Source organism: Polyodon spathula, chromosome 22 (genome assembly GCF_017654505.1).
Source record: "Polyodon spathula isolate WHYD16114869_AA chromosome 22, ASM1765450v1, whole genome shotgun sequence".
Taxonomy (NCBI): Eukaryota; Metazoa; Chordata; class Actinopteri; order Acipenseriformes; family Polyodontidae; genus Polyodon; species Polyodon spathula.
In genome coordinates, this window is record NC_054555.1 from 30,403,025 (window position 1) to 30,428,166 (window position 25,142).

Sequence of the window (25,142 nt, forward strand, 5' to 3'; positions counted from 1 at the left end):
CAAGGTATTTGATTATTATTTCATGCTCCTCTTTGCAAACTGTTGACTTTAAAGCATGGTTCAATTGAGTCAAACGAAAGGGTATAAATTGAGAATATTTGCGTGCTTGTGAAGCAATAGTGTGAGATTTGAATAAGTCTTCATGGGGGGGGCACACACACAATGGCAACAATGAAGCAATCCACACTGTGAGAGTGATCTGCTAATGCCAGTAAATGTTTGTGATCAAATCGAGCGCCTTCCTGTATGATGACAGATTGAATCAATGTGTCTAACATTTTACAGAAGCACTGCATAGTGTTTGGTGCTGATATTGAAGTCTTGACATTGATGCTTTTTCAAGCATTTGATATTCTGACCTTTACGTTCAGTGCCAGAAGTTTAGCTGTGAGAATTCAGAGGAGTCCATATGAATTACTGTTGTGTATGCCAGGTCAAGTAAGGCACAATGAGTCGGGAACAGAATAAGGAATCTGGATTATTCTTTAGACAATGAGGAATCTGGATTATTCTTTAGAGGTTGAGGAATCTGGATTAATCTCTAGAGAATGAGGAATCTGGCTTGCCTCTGTGTGCTATGACTATAAATGTGACATGAAGATAGTTGTGACATTTTCTTACCTGGATGCCTTCTTCTCATCCCAGAGGTGAGATCTGAGCCATTGCTGATGTAAATGCACGTGCCACCCGCCTTTCTTCCTTGACAGAACTGTTATTGAGGCCATTTGGAAGAGCTGTGCACTATAGTGCAAAACGAAAAGGCAATCCGCAGAATTGTAAAGTCTGGCAGTGTTTGTGGAAAGAGGCAGTATTATACTGTAATCAGCATGGACTGTATTTAAAGTTGTGCCCTCCAGCACACATAGCTCACATATGTAGCTCACATAGTTTTGAATATATATTTAAGAACAATGCTTTGGAGGGATCCTCTGATCCAGGAGTTAAAGGGAACATAAGGACCTTTTTATTTTATTGTGTTACATGTTCCCATGTGTTACATCATCCTCTTGCTCACATGCAACTGAGATGGATTTACCAGTGAGCAGGAGGAGGATGGGAAATGTAACTCTGTGAGGTCCATGCGGGTACATGTGAAGCCATCTTGAAGCAGGGAATGCAATTTTAAAAGTTTAAAAAAATGGTCAAAATGTAAAAAAATCTAAATAAAGCAACACACACACCTTACGTAAAGAGTTGTAGCAACACATGGGAACATGTAACACAGTAAATAAAAAGGTCCTGATGTATCCTTTTAAAATTCTTGCTTGCTTGTTTTCTGGAACCCTGCACAAAGCTGGGAGGGATGAATCCGCCCAGTGTGTGCAACACACCACGAGTAATCCTTGATAGATCTTGCTTCTAACAGTCAGCATGGAGAAGTAACAGATGCAATAAGCACGGAGGGAGACTTCTGCTCAGCTCAGTGGCTGGTAGTATTATTATATTTGATTCGAAGGAACAATCAGACAAGTCAAATCCCTGCAGAGTTCTGTTATCCCTGAGAATGAGCTTCGGATTACAAAGGAAGGTGTGAAATTGGGTGATCCGGTGGCCTGATCCGACTTGAATGAAATTGTCATCCTGTATGTCGCTGTAACCTAATAATGTGACCGTGTTTGTTAAAAACTGGACATCTTTGTAAGCTGGTGGAAATGAGTTGGCTGTTCATGTTCCTGCTCAAGTTATAAAGTACATCAGTGAGGATCAGTGGCGTTTTAATGTAGGAAATAGTGCTTTTACTGATTTAGTGTCTGTCTTTCTGTAATTTAGAAGTAGACATGGCACTGCTGTACATACTGTCTTTGTGTTCATGTTTCATTGGAAAAGATTTTATTTTTGGAGGTCTTGTTATACAAGTGCCTCAGATGGGTGTGCTTCTTTCTTTCAGGTCTCCTCTCACCTCATAGTAAATCTGTTTGCATTCTGATGTTTGTATTTTAAATGCTGGGTCTGTGTTGGGGACTGGTCTTCAAGTCATCTCAGCCTCTGCTCAAGTAGTGGATCCTGTGCATCTGTTAACCGATGACATCTTCAGTAGCTACAGCAAGTCTTTACAATATGTGTTGGTGCCAAAGCGCAGCAGAAAGAGGGAGGGTGGGAAAGTCCCTCTTGGACGATGTAAAATTGGCTTTAGGTAAGGTTTTGCTTTGAAGAAAGCTGCGGTCTACCAAATTTTGAATAAGGGCCAATCCACAGCTGATTGGAGGTCAGTTTGAGTTGATGCTCTGCAGTGCTGAGCTGCAGGCGGTGCTGCTTGAGGCATGTTCTGTGTCCAAATTCTTCTTTACCCAGAAGGGACACGTCTTCTGATCAGGTAACAGAGAGCCTGCTTCAGTGTTAGCTGTGGATCCAGTCATGAATTCACTCATCAGGACCCAAAAAACAGGGCAGTCTGATCTCTGTGCAATAACAGTGTGCCCCCGGAAAGCTTAAAGTGGGGTGCTCAGCACCACAGGGAGACGCTTTGTGGGCATGCTGTGCCTCTTCACATAGTAACTTTCTCAGGGAAGCACCTCCACTCACCCAGCCCTTCATCGCTTTACCACTGCAATACAGGAATATATATACCGGTCTGTGAGTGTGAATATAATGTGACAGTGTATACTTTAGAAGAGTCATTGTTACAATGTATATACCGGTCTGTGAGTGTGAATATAATGTGACAGTGTATACTTTAGAAGAGTCATTGTTACAATGTATATACCGGTCTGTGAGTGTGAATATAATGTGACAGTGTATACTTTAGAAGAGTCATTGTTACAATGTATATACCGGTCTGTGAGTGTGAATATAATGTGACAGTGTATACTTTAGAAGAGTCATTGTTACAATGTATATACCGGTCTGTGAGTGTGAATATAATGTGACAGTGTATACTTTAGAAGAGTCATTGTTACAATGTATATACCGGTCTGTGAGTGTGAATATAATGTGACAGTGTATACTTTAGAAGAGTCATTGTTACAATGTATATACCGGTCTGTGAGTGTGAATATAATGTGACAGTGTATACTTTAGAAGAGTCATTGTTACAATGTATATACCGGTCTGTGAGTGTGAATATAATGTGACAGTGTATACTTTAGAAGAGTCATTGTTACAATGTATATACCGGTCTGTGAGTGTGAATATAATGTGACAGTGTATACTTTAGAAGAGTCATTGTTACAATGTATATACCGGTCTGTGAGTGTGAATATAATGTGACAGTGTATACTTTAGAAGAGTCATTGTTACAATGTATATACCGGTCTGTGAGTGTGAATATAATGTGACAGTGTATACTTTAGAAGAGTCATTGTTACAATGTATATACCGGTCTGTGAGTGTGAATATAATGTGACAGTGTATACTTTAGAAGAGTCATTGTTACAATGTATATACCGGTCTGTGAGTGTGAATATAATGTGACAGTGTATACTTTAGAAGAGTCATTGTTACAATGTATATACCAGTCTGTGAGTGTGAATATAATGTGACAGTGTATACTTTAGAAGAGTCATTGTTACAATGTATATACCGGTCTGTGAGTGTGAATATAATGTGACAGTGTATACTTTAGAAGAGTCATTGTTACAATGTATATACCGGTCTGTGAGTGTGAATATAATGTGACAGTGTATACTTTAGAAGAGTCATTGTTACAATGTATATACCAGTCTGTGAGTGTGAATATAATGTGACAGTGTATACTTTAGAAGAGTCATTGTTACAATGTATATACCGGTCTGTGAGTGTGAATATAATGTGACAGTGTATACTTTAGAAGAGTCATTGTTACAATGTATATACCGGTCTGTGAGTGTGAATATAATGTGACAGTGTATACTTTAGAAGAGTCATTGTTACAATGTATATACCGGTCTGTGAGTGTGAATATAATGTGACAGTGTATACTTTAGAAGAGTCATTGTTACAATGTATATACCGGTCTGTGAGTGTGAATATAATGTGACAGTGTATACTTTAGAAGAGTCATTGTCATCATTGTGAAGGGCTTCTTCAGGGTGAGCTTTTTGTTTTATTATTTTATTTGATTTTATTTGCAATGGTTTTGTGCCACTTGAGCCCTCCATTTAAAAATAAATGGTATCGCTGAATGTTTCAGTGTATAATGTATGTAATACAATCGGTATAGAAATGATATCAAAAACAGTAAAGTGGTCACGCCAGTAAAGGCTTTTCCCTGTAGTTATGAAGAGGAAGGCTGTTGATAGCAATGTTTTGTAGAGCTGCAGCTCTGTGTTAATTGTAGCTGGAGGAGTATGATTGCGTTCACATGGTTTACCAGCTAATTTCCTTTAGAGAATTGCAGAAGGCTGGCTTTTTGGTTAACCCTTTTTATGTTTACCAAATAGTTACACGATGACACAATACGGCAATCTTTTGTTTTCTTCTCCAAAGAGATGTCGCTATTTCCTATAGAACTGCATTTAATGACAAACTATACTGTCTTTTTCCTTGTTTTTTTTTTTTTTGCTGTTTGTTTTAAACATTTATGCTTTAAAAATATGTCCAGCAGATAAGCATACAATAAGTGTTCATATCTTTAGGGATGGACTAAGTTGATAGTTATAGTTATATAACTCTGCATCATGATAGTTATGGGTATATATCACTGCATCATGATAATTATGGGTATATATCACTGCATTATGATAATTATGGGTATATATCACTGCATCATTATAATTACGGGTATATATCACTGCATCATGATAATTATGGGTGTATAACATTGCATCAATTGGTTGCAATGCGTATGTATAGATAAGGCTGCATAGTTACAAGCTTATACAAAATGGCGTGTAAATCTTGAAAACATGCAGTTATCAGTCATGAAGAGCTTTTATTGTAGTGATAAGCACCTGCGGCATATAGCTCAGTCTATCATATAAATGCTGACACATTTTTTTTATATGCTTTTCTCTTCCAGTCTGCTGGTTAGCATCGTTTAGCTTCTCCGCTCAAACCTTTTAAGCTTGATCCCTTGGAGGGAGCAAACCCCTTGTCTCCCCCGGAGCAGCAGCATTAAGAATTGCTGTCTGTCAAGCTGTTGTCCTCCATCAGTTTGTATTTCCTCTTATCTGCACTTCCTTTATCAGAGCCCTGCACACATGCCCTGAGCCCTGAGACTGATGCTATCACGGGCATGGTATTTGTAACAGAGCATACAGTCTTTGGCACATCAAAGGGTCCTGTCCTCGCCCAATATTGTAAAGCAAAGAGGGACGCCAACTGCAGCCCAGTGCGCTGCCTGCGTTCTGCATGATTGGAGGCAACGGACTCGGGATTGGCTTGGTGTGGGAGAAAAACAAAGGCTGCCCCCCCACCCCCACTTATTTATAAAAAAAGTGAAGGGAATAGGCAAGGGGTGCAGTGAAGTAAAGATGTGAGATAAGCACAGACTGAGAGACAGGGAATGAGTACAAAAGCCAGAGTGATATGTCCTGCACATATCTGATTGGAGGGATGCTTTGGATAGCTTGGTATACACTCTCCTCTTTGTCCTGGGCAGTCTGAACTGAAGGTCCGGTTTGATGAGGGGGGGGTGGTGGGAGTAGAGTTGACTGGGACTGCCTTGAAATGTATTTAGAAATAGCAGGGAGCTGTGGGGGTGGTTTGTGGGGATTCCTCTACATGGATTTGTTGGGATCCCTGCCAGTCGAGTGCTTTTTGTAAAGAAAGTTTCTTTAGTGCAGCAAGGCAATAAAAAGTTAGCCTTGGGTGGAGTGTATGTGTGGCAGCAGGACATATTTTCTGCTATACCTCACATGCTTTAAATATTTAAACCTTTTCTTCTGCATATTCTAGGGGCTGTTGAGCTTCTTCAAAACTCTTTCTAGAATTCATTGTGTCTGCATGCAACATGTTTTCTTACTCTGAATTTTAGGTTGTCTTTCTTCTTCCTAACACACAATGCTGTTTAATATAGAGACCTATCCTGTAGATTAAAATGCGCACTGGCCTTTTTTTTTTCTCTATCCACAACTGAAAATGAAGTGGTGCTGCTAATATTCGACATTCTTGCAAGGTTTTCTAAGCCAGCTTGTTAAAATGTTAAGCACCTGGTAATTATGAAAGCATCTCTAGATTCTGAGCTGCAGGTTAATGAAAGCTTTTAGGTTGCTTACCAAAATGTTTTTTTTTTTTTTTCTCCTCATTACATGCAAATGGTTGTGCAAGTGTTTTGAAGTTCATTTGTCTGGTTGATATGCAAATGACTATGCAAATGCAGGCGTGTCTTCTCTTGTTATTGCGAGCTAATTGATTTGAAGTCAATATTCTTTAACGTGTGTTTTAATAATTGTCCCTGGTTTTTGTTTGGTTTGTTGAAGGGTGAAAGCAGTAAGCGAGCCCTGAGATTAAACAAAAATCTTTCCTTTAGTTCTGCAGGTGGTGAAACATTTCTCTGGCAGCATGTCGAGTGGTTCTCTATGGATTCTTCAGCTCTGTATAGATCATCTATCTGGGGTGTTACCCTTAGCTGCTGAGTCACTCCAGGTTTCAGGGCTGGCTCAGTAAGACACATCTGAGATTGTAAGCCATAAAGGGTGTCTAATTGAGTATATGGAAAAACCTGGAACGTCTCAAACTTCTCTGTTTTTGTTTTGTGCCAGAGCCTACAAGAATGTTTATTAACTGGCATGGCCATTGACTCTCATCTTATCAACAGTCCTTTCTTAATTTCACCTCTTACGATTCACTCCGTAGTGAAGTAGCTAACACCGTACCTTTATAAAGTGATTCACTTCCTAAAGACCTACACGTTGTCAGCAGCACAGAACCCTCCTTGTTACACCAGCTCTCAGACTAGTGGGCAGTGGGGCTTCTATCGAAAGAACAAATCCGTCCTTTATAGAGAACTATACACGCTAATGGAATTATTTCCAGACCAATTAAAATTTCTGTCTGGACACTACCATTCATCCATTAGTTTTGTTTGCTTAGGATCTCCAGGGTGCCATAAGGGTATTTATTAATTAGTCTTGTGTCAAATTTCATGCAAAAATACTGAATTCTGAAAGATTTTATTAGTGGCTGTGGAAATTAAGTGTGTGTTTGGTAAAAGGTAACCTTGTTCTGTCAGCTCCCAGCAATGCTATAGTTGTATAGGTCACTACAGTGACTAAAGGTTTGTGGTGTGGAGTGCTGAATAACTGATGACTGGAATACCAGCAGTCCACCTGTTGCTGCAATCCCACCTGCAAGAAGTAACACAAGATAATAAAGCTGTATCGAACCCAAGCTTTTAGTCCTGTTCTGCAGACTTGTCCTTGAAATCTGCTTGGGTTTCCGCTGACAGCAATAGATAGTGAATTAAACCCCACATTCAAGGAAGCGAAGCACAGTAAACAGTACTGTATCAGAAAACAAGAACACTGAAGCTTCAGACGGTCGGAATTTAAAATCACTTTCTTTGATTTGAAAAGTCGTTTTGAAGTTCAGTGCTTTCCAAAGCCCAGCAGCTTTTATGTTGTCGCTGTTGTACTCAGTTATTTCTTTGGCCTTCATGTGGTAGCACATTTTGGGATTCATCATAACTGCCTGCAAACAAGCTTGATGCCCCAGTGCTGCGGCTGGGCTCGGCCACTGATGAAGCCTCACATTAAAATAACCGTTTTTCATGCAGTTCAGCTAAGCTGACCCAACACAGTGGGAGGGCTTTCTCTGCTAGAACTGATTTATGGATGTTGCTAACTAAACAACAGAGACGGAGCCTTTGATTTTTTTTTCTGACTCTAATTCAGATGTATGACAACCAAACGAGGTCTGGGTGATGGAAGCTGATTTAATAAATTGACTGGAATCCTTTCAGGTCTTGTCATAAAACCTGCCTGCCTGCCTGCCTTACACTGTAGAGAGCGCTGGGCCCGAGGCTGGCCAAATGTAACATGCATCGCAAACGACCCATTAGAGAACTTTCAGAGGCTCGAAGCAGCAGGGCGAGACGCTCTGGGCAGGGTTTCATTTCTAAGTCTGATTTATTTGACACTTTTAAAAAAAAATTTTGATTCGCTTTTGTTTTCTTTTGGTTGTTTTTATTTATTCATCTTACTTTACTGTATTTTTTATTGTATTTTAATGTGTTTGTTGTTTCACTACCACTATTTAATATTAAGGGGACAATTGCATTCCATACATGGACAAGAAAGCCTTACCATCCCCCTGAAAACCAGTTTATATATATATTTATTGTTTTAGATTGCAAAGCTGTTTTTTGAAATACTTTGCCGGATTGTAAGGAAGGAGAAGCTGTATTTTGTTTGCAATTAAAAGTCTATGTTCTGTGTTCATCCTCAACAGATTCTCTTCAGGGCATTAATGCAGGTTATTAAAATATTGTTAGTGGGGCAAGATGGTACGATCAGCAACACAAAGAAACTTTCTTTCTTAATTTTTATTTTATTTTTTTCTTCAAGGATCACCTCCCCCACATTTGCATTCTCTCCGGTGACTCCAGCAAGACTGAAAACTGAACAAGCAGTACTCCTTCCCCAGCCCTGTCCCCCTGTCCCCCCAGCCAGCACCTTTCTCACTTTTATCTTCCAGTTGACAGAGCGCGGATGAATCAGGAATTGTCTCCCTCTGTTGTGCTTTGCGGTCAAACAATAGCTGCAGTCGGCTGTGTCCCAGGAACACTGTTTCTTGATTTATTTATTTTTGGTTGGGGGTTAAGGTTGTGCTACATTGAGGGAAGAGGGAGAGGGGGAGTTGGTCGCCTGTCTTCCTTCCTGCTTTTATCTCAGAATTCAAAGACTTCACGTTCTACTGGCCAGCTGCTTGCCAGCTCCTTTCATTGTCCACTTTATGACCCCAGGCGCAATGAAACTGCACCTCCACTGGGCTCTGCCAGCGGCCAGCCGCTTGAAGTGGACATTGTTGCTGCCCTGGCTCTCCCTCACCCCGGCAACCAGGCCCTTTTGTCCAGTAGCCCTGGCTGCCTGCCTGCAGCCTCTTTCTCTTCCCGCGTTATGGATGAGTTGAGTGTTTGCCTGTTGCTGGCAGGACCCGAATGGAGTTCCCAGCTTCTTATTGAGCCCAGCTCCTCGTCTTGTGTTTGATCACTGCAGGGAGATGGGTTGCAGGCTGGGCTTTGATTCACTCTGTTCCCAGCTGTTGCACTTGGACACAGCTGTGTGCTCTTTAGGAAAAGGTCATGCATTCATTAAATGTGTGCTTTTTCATTATTATTATTGAAGTAGGGAGAATATTTGGGATTATAACACAATTGTTTTGCCTTAAACTCTTACAACTATTAAGCAAAGTTTCACGTTTTGGAATATAAATGAGGAAACTAATTGACCCCAACAGGTATATCTTGGTGTTTAAGAAGCACCACAGCCACCCAAGTGTACCCCAGTGTGCAGAGACATGCCTCGTCAAAATAATTGAAGTTTCCTTTCATAGCGAAAGCTTTTAGTTTTACTCAGTATGCAATGCTGCTGTTCAGCTTTGTCTTATTTGCTACTGATGGCAGTGACAGATACACTTTGTATAGTCCACCACAGATCTCTTGTTTCTTTGGTGCAAGTTCAGTTTTGTATATTTATTATTTCATCTATTTTCGGAAGGCTTATAAAAATGAATCGGAGATGTCTCCATCAAGAAGGGAGAAGCATGGCGTGACTTGAATGCAGTTTCTGAGCATTCTGTATTATAGCAATATAAAGTCTTTGCATATTATTTGTGAGGTCAGTACCTGTGACATGCCATTTCAGATAAGCTCACATAAGCCTTGAAATAATAACAGAAGAGCATGGACCATATACTGTATAATCCTCTTTATATATTGTAATATTCTCCTCCATTGATACCTGCAGCCATCTGTTACAGACAGCAACATGTCGCTAAACAGTAATAATAATATGAATGCATTTCTATATGCCATTCATGATACTTTCTGTTTCTAACCGGAAACATAATCAGCTTGGTTGGTTCACGGGATGTCCAATCGAGAAAGAGGTACAGTTTCAGTTCCCACCGCCTCAGCATTCTTGCTATTAAAGTTTCGAGCTGCATTGCATCCAGAAATGTTGCTTACAGATGTGGAACCATTTCCTGTGACCTGGGCTGCTTTGCTGTGCTCCGCTGCTCAGCTCTCTAATTAGCTGCTGGAATATAGCCCTGCTCGGCAGTTTCCCTGAGCTCTGACGACAGTCCTGCCGGGAATAGCTGCGGTTTCACTCCTGACCTCTGGTTTGCTGGCTGTGGTTAGGGGAGGGCTGCAGGGTGCAGGGAGAAGGGAAAGGGTGAACAAGGTCAGCTGCAGATGGACCAAAGAATGTCAGCCTTACTACTGTACAGAACCACAAGTTTGTAGAAGGAATGCTGTGCTTGCTGTTTGTTTGCTTTGCTGTGCTCATCTGAATATATTGTTTGTGGGTTGAGGTGAGGCATGAGAGCTGGGAAGGGGGTAGGGGTCAGCACTTTAAACCCAGAAAATACCTGGATCAGCGTTTGCTGATATTCACATGGAACTGACATTTCCTTTGCATGATTACAAGCTCATTATTTAGTACTTTTAGCAGTTCTGGGGTTCCTGGCAATACAGCATGTCTCCTTGAAAGACTCCCTTTGCAACAGTAGCACATATTTCAGTTGGTTCAAACACCTGACCTGATGGCAGCATCGATGGTGGTGATGAAGACTCTGTTGAAATCAATACAATAATAATCCATACATTTTGTTCTGTGTTTTGGGTGGAATCTGTTATTAGTGTTTCTGAAATACTTCAGATGCATTGTACAGCGTTACAATGGGATTCAGTCTGCTGTATTTCCAGCTGTACAAGCCTCAGTCCCTGCAGATAGGAGAGTAATGGCCCACTCTATTGCTGGGCACAGCAAACTAAACTCCCGACCGGTGGGTAAACACTGGTGAGTCATGCGCTTTGTGAGATGCTGATTGCTATTCTAATCCAGGTTTTGCCCTTTTAGGAAAGAGGGCTTACTTTCTGTCTCTGCAGGGAATCGTGCCTCAGTAATTCCATCCTCCCAGATACACTGCAGGAGTGACTGCAATTCAGTGGCGTTTTCCATCAGGCTTGCCCTCGGTTAATGCAGTTTATTGGTCTGCAAGAATGAGAGTTGTGATCATCAGCAGTGCCTCAGGGTGGTTGACTGGTTCAAATCTCCGATTTTTAACCTGTTTGTAATTCCATGTCCTCTCTCTTTCTCTGTTCAGTCATGCTTAACGAAATACAATCTTGATTAGGAGGACACGCACACTATGCTAAATATTCACTAGCATTCACACAGGTCAGATTTTCTGGCTGCATTCAATACATCGGTTCAGGGTTTAAAAGAAGTGGTCACACATTTTAAACAGCTATTTTCCATCCCTGATTTTAGGGTTACTGTTTTGTCAGTGATTTTTTAAAGATTTATTGGAGGCTTAATGCTTTAAACTGTAGGTTGCTACTTTAACTAGCATTGTAATAATTTGTTCTGAAAAAGTGTGTTTTTAATGAATTAAGGATCCCATTCATATTAGATGGCCAAAGTGATTTGGCCGTAAGCTATTATCCCCTTGCTTTCCCAATAGCTTTGATTTCCTTGAGTGGACGAGAGGCAAGGATTTAAGTTTGAACTGCAAGTCATCCCATGAGCTGAATTACTCTGTAAAACAAACAAACAAAAAAAAAATACAGGATAACTGTACTGTACATTTATACAGATGGAAAAACGCAGTGTGATGCACAAGAGGAGTAGTGTAAGATTGGTGTCCAAGAATAAAGCTGTTGCGCGAGTCTTTTTATCTCTACAGTACACCCCCCCAAAATAGAGAGTTTGGAATCCAAAGTCTTATGCATGCTTTTACTGCTACCTTTTTCTTTACGTACAGATCTGGAAGTTTGATTTGTGAAAATGATGATAATTAATTTGTCTCAGTGGTTGCATAATAAAATTAATAAATACAAAAAGAATAATGTCAGTTTTGGCACCTGAATTTCCTGCACCAACACAAAAGAAACATTTAACCCTGTAGATTCCTTGCAGTCAAGATTCAGGGGCATTCTTTAGAACAAGTGGTTGCTGGGTAAGATAGGGGCTGGCGAATCCGGGAGCAGAGGACAGGCTCTGCTGGGCGCTGCAACTTAATCTGCTGGAGAGATGGGATTTTTTTTAACTTTTTAAAGAAGGTCATGGCATTGTCTTAATTCCTCAGCTTTGAAGGAAAACTCTATTACCTGCTAATCTGTGGGAGAAAAAAGGTGCAAATTGAAATCCCTGGAGAGGATTTTGCTAGTGCTGAATGTAGCCTGGACACACAGCACAGTCCAGTATATTAGCTCTCATTTCATTCATTATTAAGGGTTGCTCTGGTAAGCGGAGCAGCGTGTGTAGTCGCAGCATTATTTTTATTTGATTGTTTTCCTCTGGATCTGAATAACAGCACTTCCAGTTTTGAAGTACTTCCACACAGTTTCCGGAGTTCCTGGTGGTGTTGTCCAAGGTTCTCCCTGAAGGAATAGAACCCGTGCCCTTGATTACTCTTCCCTGCTGCCTCTGTCTGGAATTCCAGGAAATCACTTTGCTCTGTTTATCCCCATTCCCATTTCCTCTTCAATATCCTTAGTGAAATTGGAGCCCCCTGTTTTTGTGATAATGCCGTGGAGGGTTTTGTCTTGGATGAGCTGTGGAAGGAGGTTTACCCTTGCAGTGTGTTGCAGCAGGCTCTGATTAGTCTGTGGATGAATTGGGACCCCTCTGACCACCATTGCTGAGAAGCAGTATTCTCCATAAACACGACAGATCCCAGCAACACTGGAGCAGCTCTGTAGTCGGGCCAGGCTCTCCCTGTGCTCCAATCACTTCATGCTGTTTGTGTATTTTGCACATTACTGTTTAATGCTATATATTTCTGTTGTTTTATAACTGCATTCTTCTGTTCATGAAGTTTAATTTTCTGATTCCACGCTTTGTATAATATATTTGCTTGTAAACAGTGTTTCAGTTGAATTTAGGGAGGATCAGTTTTAGTCTAGATGCTCTAAATCCTCCCAAGCTAGTCAACACTTTGTAAACAACACAAGTCAAACTGGATTCCCTGCTGTAATCTTTCATTGCAAACCCTGCTTGACCTTTTAGGTTTTAACAAGGCAGTGGGGACTCAGAAATGTAGTGCAGTCCCTGCAGAGGATGATGCAGATTCTACCGACATTCAGACTTCATATTTCAAGAGTGTTACTGTAGCATCCTCTCAAAGCTGCCATGAGGATCTAGGGAGTGGAACCTCATTACACACACATTGTTCTTTACATTGAGATTTCCCCCCAGACTGCTTCTGTTTATATTGGCTTTGCATATAGTTGTATTTTATGAAATGAATGTGAGTCCATTTGGAATACTTCCCGCAGTTTACATAACACATGCGCGCACACACCTGGTCAAAATCACAAAGCATGTAGCTCTGTGCTAAAACCTAAGCAATAACTAGCAAGAAACTGTAGGAGAGCCTAAGTTATTGGTCTGAAGCGTTTTAGCTCTTTTTGGGAATAGTATGTAAATATGGCATTTCTTCTGTTTGTTGCAAGGATAGCGGTGTCTGAATATGTGAGTTTTTATTTAATACAAAAAAAGACAAATGTCAAGCACAGTTTTAATAATACTGCAGGTGGGGTGAGCCTCTGTAGCGCTGGCTCAGAGTGATGTTTATACTCTGTCAGCTGTGCTTGGATCAGCCTTGCTCTGGCACGGATACCATGTCAAAATGACAGGCGAGCAGGAGGGAGAACAGCTGGAAGGAAGCTACACGATGCATCTTCAGCAGTCAATGTGGAGCCGGGGCTGTAAAAGCCGTATGATACAAATTGCTGAAAAGTGCCGTGTAGGTTAGCTGAAGACCTGAGAACTTGTGACACTGGAAACTGTGACGATCGGCCTAGAAGGCATACTTTTTGATGTGATTTTTTTAAGCAGTTAAAAAGAAGGAACATGGTCACCTGAAAGGGTTAAAGGAAAAACAGTCAATGTTATTTTCCTGAGGAAGGAGGATTCTAAAATATGAAACTCTGAGCTTTCCTGCAGACATCGTGTGCTGTCATTGCACCTCACCACTTCTTGAAGTGCAGCGGTGTGACCTTAGTAGGGCAGACAGGAAGTGAGGCAGGTGAATGTTTCTTCCTTTGCAACACCAGCACCAGTTAGTGTTTCCTAAAGAAAACAAGCGTGGGAGCTGTGAAACCCGAGCTCTGTGGTAATCAGGCTGCCAGCTCATATTCAGCTCCAGGCAGTAGGAGGCCAGCTTTCCTTAAAGACAAAAAGGGCTCGGGCCTTGTGTTCAAAGCCTGTATCTGAGTCAGTCTTGAATGATACAGTGAAGGTGTTGTATTGGTGTCTGAGTCGGAAATCAAACCTTTTTAAATGTGTCCTGTCAGGGTATGCTGCTTCCGAATTTCTACTCTTGAAGCCTGGGAAGACAACGCTTGGCCAGGCCTACTAGTAGGCCTGAAACCCCAGCATCTGTCATAAAGGCATCATTTTATCGTTTGAGACCCATTCCATCTGATGCTGAGATGTTGGTTTGTGTTTTTTGTTAGTTCTCAGTTAGATCACTGCAATGCTTTGTTTGCAGGCCCGTACCCGATTTTACGTCCTGGTTTTGAACTGGTTCAAAATGCTGCAGCCGGAGTGCTGACTCCCACACGTTGTTCACAATGCGGTACTCCGGTTCGTAAACCACTGCCCTGGCTTACTGTTTAAGTCAGGATTCATTTTCAAATTCTGATCACCACTGTACTTCTAAGGCCCTTCATGGTTTGGGGTCATTTACCGGAGGTGTTGGCACATGCTCCTCGTCGCACCTCGAGATCAAGTGAACGCTGAACTTCTGGTAGTTCCTAGAAGCCGTCTACAATAGGGAGGAGAGAGGGCCGCTAGCTGCTCCCTGCTCGTGGAACTCCATCCCAAGTCATATCAGGAATGCTGGCACAGTCAAATCTTTATAATCAAATTAAAAAAAAAAAACATATTTGTTTGGTTTAGCTTATTGGTGAGCTGGGTTGATTGGCCAATGGATCAAAAAACCAAAAAGTTTGATTGTAAAGCGCCCTGGGATGCTCTGCATGAAGAGTCCTATATGAAAGCAAACTGTATTGTATTGTATTGTCTGATGGGTCTCAAGCCATCCTAGCTGCTCCCACTGATTTGTAACCTATGTGCTGAAACGTCTTCACGTTAGGCAGTGGGTGGGTTTCTGCTGCTGTGCAGTTACAGCTGTCATTGTGAGCTCTCAGAGGGGGAGGGTTGTCAGGGTCTTCAAACACACATTTGTCTAGGGTTGTGGTTATATTTAATAGGCAAAAGGGGGGTTCAGAACAAGCTTGGTTCAAACAATCAGTGCGTTATTGATGTACCTATGTATTCATTCAAATATTGCAAAACCCTTTTCAGGAGGAGGGGTAACGTTGTATCACTCACAATGCAGGGCTTGTGAACTTCATCAAGGTCCTGTTAATTTGTTAATTTGTAAATTTGTAAACTGAATTCAAATTCCAAGGCCATACGGGTTCCCAATTTCCCAGAACTGCCGCAATCCTCTAGGAAGTTTCAGAGGTGCTTAATGTAATCCAACTACTACATATGCTGGCCGTTTGGAAGAGACCATTTATACCTGTGCTGCGTGCAGCGACCTGTTTAAAATCCAGCGCTGGTACATCAAAGCCAGCCTGCAAACTCATGACAAATGCCAAGGATTTGTAAGTGACTTTGAAGTGAGACAGTAAGCAATATCACTCTAGATTGGCAATAACAACTGCTTTGGATTGGTTGAATATACATTCTGGTAGAGGTTTGTTTGTGTTCGATGTTCAGCATTCACAGAAAGATTGGTCTGTGCATACCTTGTGACAGCCTCTTGAGAACTAAATGACTGGTGTTATTTCTCAGGGTGAGACGCAGGGCAGAGAAAGGCTTTTGCCGTGGTCATTTGAAACCATTTGGAATTTGTAAGCTCCAGCGAGTCAGTAATGTTCCTTTCCCTTTCCTTTAATGCTGGTGCCCAGGCTTTTCATTCCTGGACCCAGAACCCCCAGTGGGACTGTGTTCTAATCGCATTCCAAACGGCTAGGCAGCAGCTTGCGCCACATTCCACAATTCTGGGGGCTTTCCAAGTGACCAAGGGATGGGTTTCTCAGAGTAGCAATGTTCAAAGGGAGGGAGACTTCAAAGGGGATTCAGAAGTGAGGTGTTGATGACTTCTATCCTCCAGGGTACCGATTTAGCTCGTTCTGGACTTCAAGTCATTTTGTAGATCCTACAGCATTACTCACACCCTATTAATGCAGACATTAGCTTTGTTTTACACTGGCCCATTAGGCGTCTTTCTTTTTGTGCTAAAAAAAGCAGCGCAGTGAAATTGCAAAGAAACTTGAGTTTGTATTTTATCAACAAGAAATGGTTTTGTAAAGCTTGACGATATGTGAGCAGGCTGCCATAAATACTGTATTAAGCTGACCGAAACTGTAGGAGCAGCTGCTATCCCTGCGTCCTGTTGTCAGCCTCTCTCACTCTTTTTAGTGACACCTGCAGGCATTCTTCCTCTCATGCAGAGAGAAGGCAAGGTTTACAATTCTAATTCACTTATCAGAGTTCAGATAATAAAATGTGTTTTAACAGACGACTTCCGTGTGTATTTAAATCGTGTTTGAATAATAAGGTAAATGGCATCCAGTCTGTGGAGGAAGGAAGTGGCTTCATTAGTTATTGTTAATTAAGTGCTTGTGGGAAGCCTTTCATGGGTAATGAGGGCGTTTTATCAGAAAGGGTTGTTTATTTGTTCATTTGCACCACTTTGAGGAAAGGAGCAGATGATCGGAAAACACAACAGGAACTTTGCAATTCCCATTTCTGCCAGACAATCTTGTTCACTGAGCAAGTTTGCTTAACAAGCTGTTAAACATTCGACAGCAAAGTTACCGTTGTGGTGGCTTAAAGCTCTGTGAAGCTGCTTTGTAGAGCAAATGCAATTCTTAATATTTACAGTAAGCACAGCCCAACCTAATGATAAACAACGGGAAGAATTGTTGTCTAATCCATTGTTTTGAGTGCCTACAAGCTGTGGTATAACCCACTCGGCTCAATTGTGTGAGCAGCGTTTTGAGTGGTTAGTGATCTTCATGACTGTTGTGCTTCCATCCCAGCTGGGTGACTTTCTGCTCCAAACTGTTCAATTCATCCAAGGTTCAAAAAAACCAACCAAACTGCAGTGCAGATGTGCATCTTAGAATGAGCTACCATGCTTTATAATAACAATATAATAGTACTGAACAAGAATCACGCATCAGCCACCTGTACCATACTGTATGTATGGGGGGAGAGGGGGTTGCACTGGCCCCACGCAGGATGTCCTGTACTTGTGTTTGAAGTGCAATATAAAACCTTGTTTAGTGTTTCCACAGCGTCCTGCCAAAGTATACATGACGGCACCCCTTGATCTAACTGAGCCCTGGCACCGGGCTCTCTCCTGATAAACCATTGCTTTGGATAATTGTCTCCCCTGCATTTCTTTTCCATAAATCATGCTTTTAGGAGTAGCAGTGAGTTTCTTATTGGCATCTATTCTCAGTCTAGCTGCATTCAGTGTCTGCATATGTATTGTGATTTCATACAAGAAATAGCCTTCCGTTGATGTAATACAGTTATTTTAAACACAAATTGACTTTTTAGAAGTTGTTTAAGGTGCCCAATAAAAGTACAAAGTGGTCTAACATTTTCAAACACGAGTGCCTATTGTTTCTATATCACTGATTGAAAATTGAAATTCTCACACCTGTAGGTTTTGATGGCGGTAGGAAAGGATATAAATGATAATTCTTGAGGTGTTCTAATAGATTTGCACTCTGCTGTATGTTGTGAGTGAGATGGAAATTTCCTATAACCCAATCCTAGCTTTCAAGAAAACCTGCGTGTAGCTCTGAAAGTGTCGACTGCAAGCCCAGCAGCATATACTGACACGTTAAGATATTAAGTGTCCATTCTAAGTGTCTGCTTGCGGTATTGAAATTGCAACATTGTTTGCTTACATGGTTACCATGAGGACAGCGTCCAGTTGTAATTTCGCTGAAGGCTGCGTCAGGGCAGCAAACCTCCAGATGACGAGTTACTTGTGAGATTATGTTAATAACACCTTGCTCCACATTTCTTGCGCTCGTCTTTGATTCCTTAATATGTCTTAATGTACGCCTGCTGTTGTGTAATTCATCACTTGTATTTTTGTAGTGGTGATTTCAAAGAATAAAATAAATAAAAAACCCCAGCAGATCTAATCCATGTTTTTCCAGGTAACCGCTGTGATCTGATGAAGACAGGTAGTGATTTTTAGACAGCCAAAGAACATCCCTGTCACTGCCAGTAGGGGGGGGTAAGTGGAGCAAAGTCACCCCTCCTGTACAGTAAATCAAACACAGTGGCTATTAAGTTCAGAAAAAGCCCCCGTTCCTACGAGCAGAAATGCTTGAATGCTTTTCACTTTTGTTCCTGTGCCATCCTATCTGTTTTGTTGCAAGGACAAAAGAGAGGAAGTTTTCTTTTTTTTTTTTTCTTTCTTTTGTTTTAATCAACGGAACCTTTCTGAGATTGTATTACAGAGTAAATGCTGCTTCCACCTGTGCGGCTCTCCCAGCTGCGTTCTGTAACAGTAGCTGTGGTCTTCAAGGACACGCGGCCCTTTTGAGCTTATTTCCAGCACTTGGGGACCAGGCAGAGAGATCCTGTGACTGGGAAAGTCCAGCTCCACCCTGCCTGCCTTTCCTTTGTGCAGTTCAAACACTACAGCGCTTCCCTTTATAGGAGACCTTTTATACCGCAGAACTAGTTATAAGGAAGCATGGTTTTGGCTCCCATTAGCCCCATAATTCCTTTTCATTCCCATTATAAGGTGGAACACAAACAGCACAGTCTGGTAACTATGGCTTCCAGCGAAAGCAACTGTAGTGTTTTGGGTTTTTTTGTGTCCCAAGCTTGATCAAGGGTGGAGAGAGAGTGATGTCCCTTCTATACAATCGGCTGTGCAATCGTCTCTCTTACGAATTTGGATTTTCGGTGAGCTCTGTTAACAAAGCAGCCTCAATTAAGAGCTCAACACGCTATCAGCCCTGGAGCTTGAGACAGACAGCTTGGGTTTGCTTGTCAGGGGGCGCTTTACTCTTTGCCTGAACATGTTCAAGCTGCTGGGCTCCCTGCTATCTGGGGGTTGTGCTTCAAGCGGTAAGGGTGCACAGTTGTTCAAATAAAATATGTATGATCAATTTGACAACGTGTCTGTTGTTAAGTTAACATAAAAGTGAATGTGTAATGAGCCATCCTAGAAACAGATATTGCTGTAGTGTGTAGTGTTGTCATCTTTCACTTTGCTGTATCAAAACTGTAAAAAAAACAAACAAACAAAACACACAAGCTGTGTAATGCACTACAACTGTGACCAAAAGCTTTGCATCACCCTACAGAATTAACAAATTGTGATTCATAGTTGAATGAAACCTGCTGAATAATGTTACGTTCACATATTGAGTTACTTATTACCTTGTACTTTTGCAAATACTTAGCGAAAAACTGACAAATTTAAAATATTTGGCATTTCGAAATCGAACATGAAATACCGCACTACTATTGTGGCTTCCTGGAAGACTTCTGCAATATCATTTTGTATTTTATTTGATTACATGCTGTTAAATAAAATATCTAAATTATGTTGTTGTTTTTGTTTTAATATAATCATTTGTTTATGTGTTTATTTATTCATTTCTATATCTGTCCTAAAATTCTAGGTGATGCAAAACATTTGGCCCCATAGACCCCATTCATTGACATGAGCACAGTTGTGAAGGGGGTGTGATGGATTATGCTGCTACAAGGCTAGTGCATTCAGTGCCACCCTCTTTGCAGCACCACTGTCCCAGTGAACCGCTTGTGGCAGTTTTTCTAGAACACAGACCCTGTTTCCCACACAGTGCTGTGTTTGCTTGTAGTTTTTTAAAGCTGCTCATGTCAAATGATTTTTTTTTATTTCCTGATTGCGCAACGGGAATGCAGATACGAGACTCCTATCATTTTCTAAGCTGCCATAATGGCTGGCATTGTGTCCCAGGGGGATTGTTTGCTCTCAGTGCTGTGCTGTTTGTTCAGTGTGTTTTTATATATATATTTTTTGTTACACAGAAGGAAGTGTTAAAATAGGTACGTTGCCTTTCAAGACTCGTAGATTCACAGCTGAACTGTGTGCAGGCGTCTCAGATTAACCCAAGCAGAGGACAGTAAATACTTGCATAAAATACCTGGGCGAACAAGGGCCAAGGGGCCAGTTTATAGTGACAAAACCTTTAAAGTAATGCTACCTCTAGGCCATTCTGTGGGAAGGCTCTCGGTGACATTGGGAAATTAGAGTTTTAGTAGACAAACTATCAGTATTGCACCTGACCTGTTTGTAGTTTAAGTTACAGGCCTTGAGTTTTTGGCCAGATCTCCAGCTGCATCAAATTCTAAGACCGTGTTGTGTAAAATGACTTGACACCAGGATGACCCCTTGGTAAAGATTTAATTCCAAATGCAATATTGTTTTAATATCAATGGGTTAGGGGTTACCTACTGTATCACTTCTCTCATCAAGCTGTGGTATAATCTGAACTGAATGCTCTGGAAACTAATCATGACAAGCTGAACGTGTTTAACTCCCCACCCCCCCCACCCCCTTTTTTTTAAAGACAGAAATGTGCTCAAGTGCTGCAGTGCATATTTCTGTATTAATGATTAGCTCCCTCAAACAAGCAAAACCCAGCTTGTTAAGTCATTCGAGGTACAAGTAGAGTTTTGGCTGATGGAAATGCAGAGGAGTTTGAAAGAGAATATAAAGTGGCTGTGGCAGCGAGCGCCAGAGTGGCAGGGGATTGTGGACGTGACAAAGAATAAGGGACTGAGTGGTGTGGCTTGCATTCTGATTCACTCCCAGAGGAAAACCCCAAAGGATCTCTACAGGCATGTTCTGAATCCCTTAGGAAGGACAATCAGGTTAATCCTTTGGGATGATGTATTTTTTTCTTTTTCTGAGGCCCAAAGGTTTGAGTTGTTCCTTCTAAGGAATCTGAAAAAATGTCGCCTCCTATGTTGTAGTCCTGATATAGCGCCAGTTTTATATTTTGTTTTACAGCTTTTGTGTGACACATTAACAACCATTCTAGTAGTTAAAACCTGGATACACACAAAGTTCCTTTTAACTTTCCCAGTGACCGACTGATAGGGTATTTTGTCCTGTTCTTTCACTAGGCGTGTTCCTCTGTTAGAAACCCAATTGCAAGCCTCCTTTTGGAACCAGTGCCAGCTGTGAGATGACAGGGATACTGGGAGAAGGGAAGGTCTCCTCTAGTGCATCAGGAATGGTCTTGAAACCCCGGGACAGGAGAGGGAGACTGCTCCTCAATCTGCAGCTTGTGGGGCCTTATTGAGAAGGGGGGGGGGGGGGGCTGTGAAAAACATTTATCAGAACAGAAGGGCTTGTGCAGCAGCAGGCAGCGGTCCCAAGCATTCCCCAATCTACAGCAGGGGATGATGATGGGCTAGTCCCCTTTATAAACACAGGGGCCAAAACACAGATCGGTGATCCAATGACCAGTGCAATAACCAGCTTCTAAAAAAAAAAAAAAAAAAAAGGGAATTCTGTGTAAGTGAAGGCAGCACAATGGGGCAGTGTGTGGAGACCACGGCGGCAGGCGGAGCTCTGTGACATTCTATTAGACACCAAGCCAGAGGTCACAGCACTGTTTACTTCCTGTCCTTCTTTCCATTGGCCAACAGGCTTCTCAGTGTTTATTTGCCCCCCCCAAACTCCCAGCCACCACCCTGCTTTTGATATTCAGACTGAAATGGGTTTAATCTTTGCCTGATACACATTAGCTCTGTTCCAATACTCATTATATAATATACTGTTCAACAGGTTCTAGAAACATTTCATTTTGTGAGTGCTGTGTAGCCTCTTGTTTAAAAATGCATTTTTTTTTTTTTTTAAATGCATAGTCAACCTTTTTAGGATGGTAAGCAAATACATTTTAGCATAGTCGGCAGAGCCATGAGGGTTATAGCAGCAAGATGGTTGTTTCATTTACCAGCACAGGGATTCCACAAGATGGCAGGGGCCTGCATCTTTTTCTAGGTTCTGGTCTATTAAAGTTAGAGACATTGCCATAGAGATGGGTGTATACTTTACTGCATGTTGGAGAAGGGCTGTTGGTACCAGCGGACCTTTGCCTTTGCATTTCAGCTCATGTTGAAGGGGGTGATGTGCCGTTGGTACTCGTGCCTGTGATCCACATTTCCTCTCCTCTATGAGGTCGACTTGAATCCTTTGCTTGTGTCTCTGAGGGGATCGGTACCTCCAGGCTTTTCTGCATTGGGGATTTATACAAGAAAAACAACACGGCAGAGAGATGGAACTGTCCTGATGAAAGCTGTTGAGATATTCTCTCTGAAATCTTTTAAAATTTGATCAATCAAGCCCAAAGCAACATAGAGGAAGATAAGCAGTTAAAGTCAATATTAAAATGGATTGCAGAAGCTTTAAAGGATCGGATCACACTTTGGTACAGTAGGAGACATTTCACTTCTGATAAAAGGCAGTGGGTCAATCACTACATTAAAGAGATATTATTATTGATATTTAATACAGTACAAATTGTACTCTTTGCAGATATTATTTTGATGCACTCGTCCCTCCCACCCCCCCCCCATTCTATACTTCAAGAGGTGACATGAATAACACTGGGACCCACTGCAAATGCAGAGTTCAAATATGTGCAAGACAGCTTTTGTTTTGAATTCTCCTGCTTGAATATACTGTTTAATTGCTGATGCACTGTTTTTAAACGTGCCACTGAAATCTGTAGCCTCCTCATTAGATCAGTAGTTCAGACAGAGCCCTGAGCACATTTGCACAGAATTCATATTCACAATGTTTTGGTTAGAAGTTTGAGATACCAGGGAGTTTCCTATGACAGTTTGATGAATAGCACTGCATGTTCATGGTTGCCATGTGCTATCACAGCTTAGTTTTTTTTTTTTTTTTTTTTTTTTAAAGATGAAAACTGTAGCTAGATCTTGGCTCTCGTATGTTTTAATATTTAAAATGGCTAGACAGGAGTTTATGAGATAATAATGAGCTCTAGTGTAACAAACTCTCAGGCAGGCTGCACTTGTTCTAGTCGGGAATGCCTGGTTTTGATGGAAGACAATCAAATACCTGAACTTGCCTTTTTGAATTGGGGATGGCTAGGATTTAAAAACTGACAGCAGAAATGTTTTAAGTTGGTTTTCAAGCTTTGGCGTCTTGCCATTAGCTCCACCCAGGACCTCGGATCCCTTGCTTGATTTGGAGTCTGATCTCATAGATATCAATACTTCAGTACCTTTTTTATTGTGTCCTCATTGTTCTGGCTTTGTATACTTTTAATACAGCCCCCCCAGTCCAACAAAGGAATGGGACAGTGAGTAAAAGAAGTCTGCCGCCAAGCTGTGTGCGTGATTCAGACCTGAGCACCACTCCCCTTCCCATTCCCACTCTTCCCAGAGACACTGCATATCTGTGGTGCTTCCTGGGATCCTTTTACACGCTCCAGAAAAGGCTGTTTTGGAAATATTTTTTGTGTTTGTTTTTGTTATCCTCTAGCTGGAGGTATGGTGTTTAATTCCCCCGTTTTTATTGAAGCGAGTGAAAATGTCTGTTTTGTTTTTTTGGGTGGAGAATTTCTTGTACCACCCTTTGTGAAGTTTTAAAGTAAAAACCTCTTCTATAAAGAAATGTAAAGTGAAATAGCTTCATTACAGTGTTCTGTTCCCCAGTCAGGAGACATTCTGGTGGCAATCTAAATGCTACACTGGTATGCACACCTGTTGCAGAACCATCAGTGGGTTTTTGCAAATCTTTAAAAGACTAATCATGGGAATGTCAAGACCGTACCATAAAGCCAAGGCTTTTACTCAGTTCCAGGATGTAACACAAACACCCCCCAACACTATGCCATGGGCAAGGAGATCATCCAGAATATCCTGTAGCTCAACAAGAGAGAAAGAGAGAGCAGGGCTCAGAAATAGAGAGGGCACCTGGGTCATCCCTGCCCTGAGGCTGCAGCCATGTGTTGGCGCCAGAGTTGCAAAGCTGGTTTATTGTAGGGGTTGGGGATTGTTTGGTCAATGGGCTAATAAGATAAGTTGGGCCAGGTCATCATCTTGGCAGGTTTCATGTAGATGTGCGGTAATGTTTTGTGGCCTTAAACCAGAGAGAAAGAAATCTGGGAACAGAAGGCAGCTTTAGCTATTTATCTGCTTTAGAATTAAGAGTATTTAATCCCATTTGTTCCATTAGTTGGATTTATTTATTTTTTTGTAGCAACTAGTAATTGGAGAATTTGTTTGTTTATTTATTTATTCATGTATTTATTTATTGAGTATGGAAGGTGTATACATTTTTCTTCTTCTCCAAGATACAGTTTTCTTAATGTCTGTGCTTGTGTAACGTCTAACAGCACCTACAATGCATGTGTTAATAATGCACACAATGTGCTGCTCCCCAGCCTGTCTGCATCACACTGGATGCTGCCCTTGAGAATATGCTAGAGCTCAGCCTTGCTTTAAATAATTTATACAAATCCTGTGTTCTTCAAAGCCACAAGTTACTGAGGAGTATCAAAGGCAGGGTCCCAATTGTTACATAGCGATGGTGTTTTTGTTTTACATTCATGACAGGGTATTGCAGTCTCCCTTTCAGTTTCGGTTCAGTGTCATTGTATCAGGTTGGTACAGGTTTGAGCTCTGGAGTAAAGTGCTGCTTCTGTAGCTGGGAATGAAGTTAGAGCGGTTCTTCTATCATCTGCATGTCCCTGATATTCAGTTTAGCACCTGTTTAACATCCTGCTAAATCTCCATTGTTTCAATGTTTCCCATGCTTAAGAAGAATTACTGAAAAAAAACATCCTCTTCAAGCCTAATTGTGGGGGAGTGTCTTTGACAGTGAACCATTGGAAGAGTCTCCTGGCCAAGAAACCATTCCCCTTCTTACTTAGTGTACTATGCAACAAAATGACAAGGAACTATATATATATGTATTTGAAGCTGTTCTCTAATTGTGTCTTTATTAAAATACGTGTGCCCACCACG

At 41.4% G+C, this 25,142-nt stretch overlaps 1 protein-coding gene across 2 annotated transcripts in view; it reads left to right on the forward strand.

Moving 5' to 3' along the window:
- The window catches only part of LOC121297236 (E3 ubiquitin-protein ligase znrf3-like), a 67,015-nt gene that overhangs the window by 9,846 nt on the left and 32,027 nt on the right, over positions 1-25,142 (forward strand). The window lies entirely within an intron of this gene.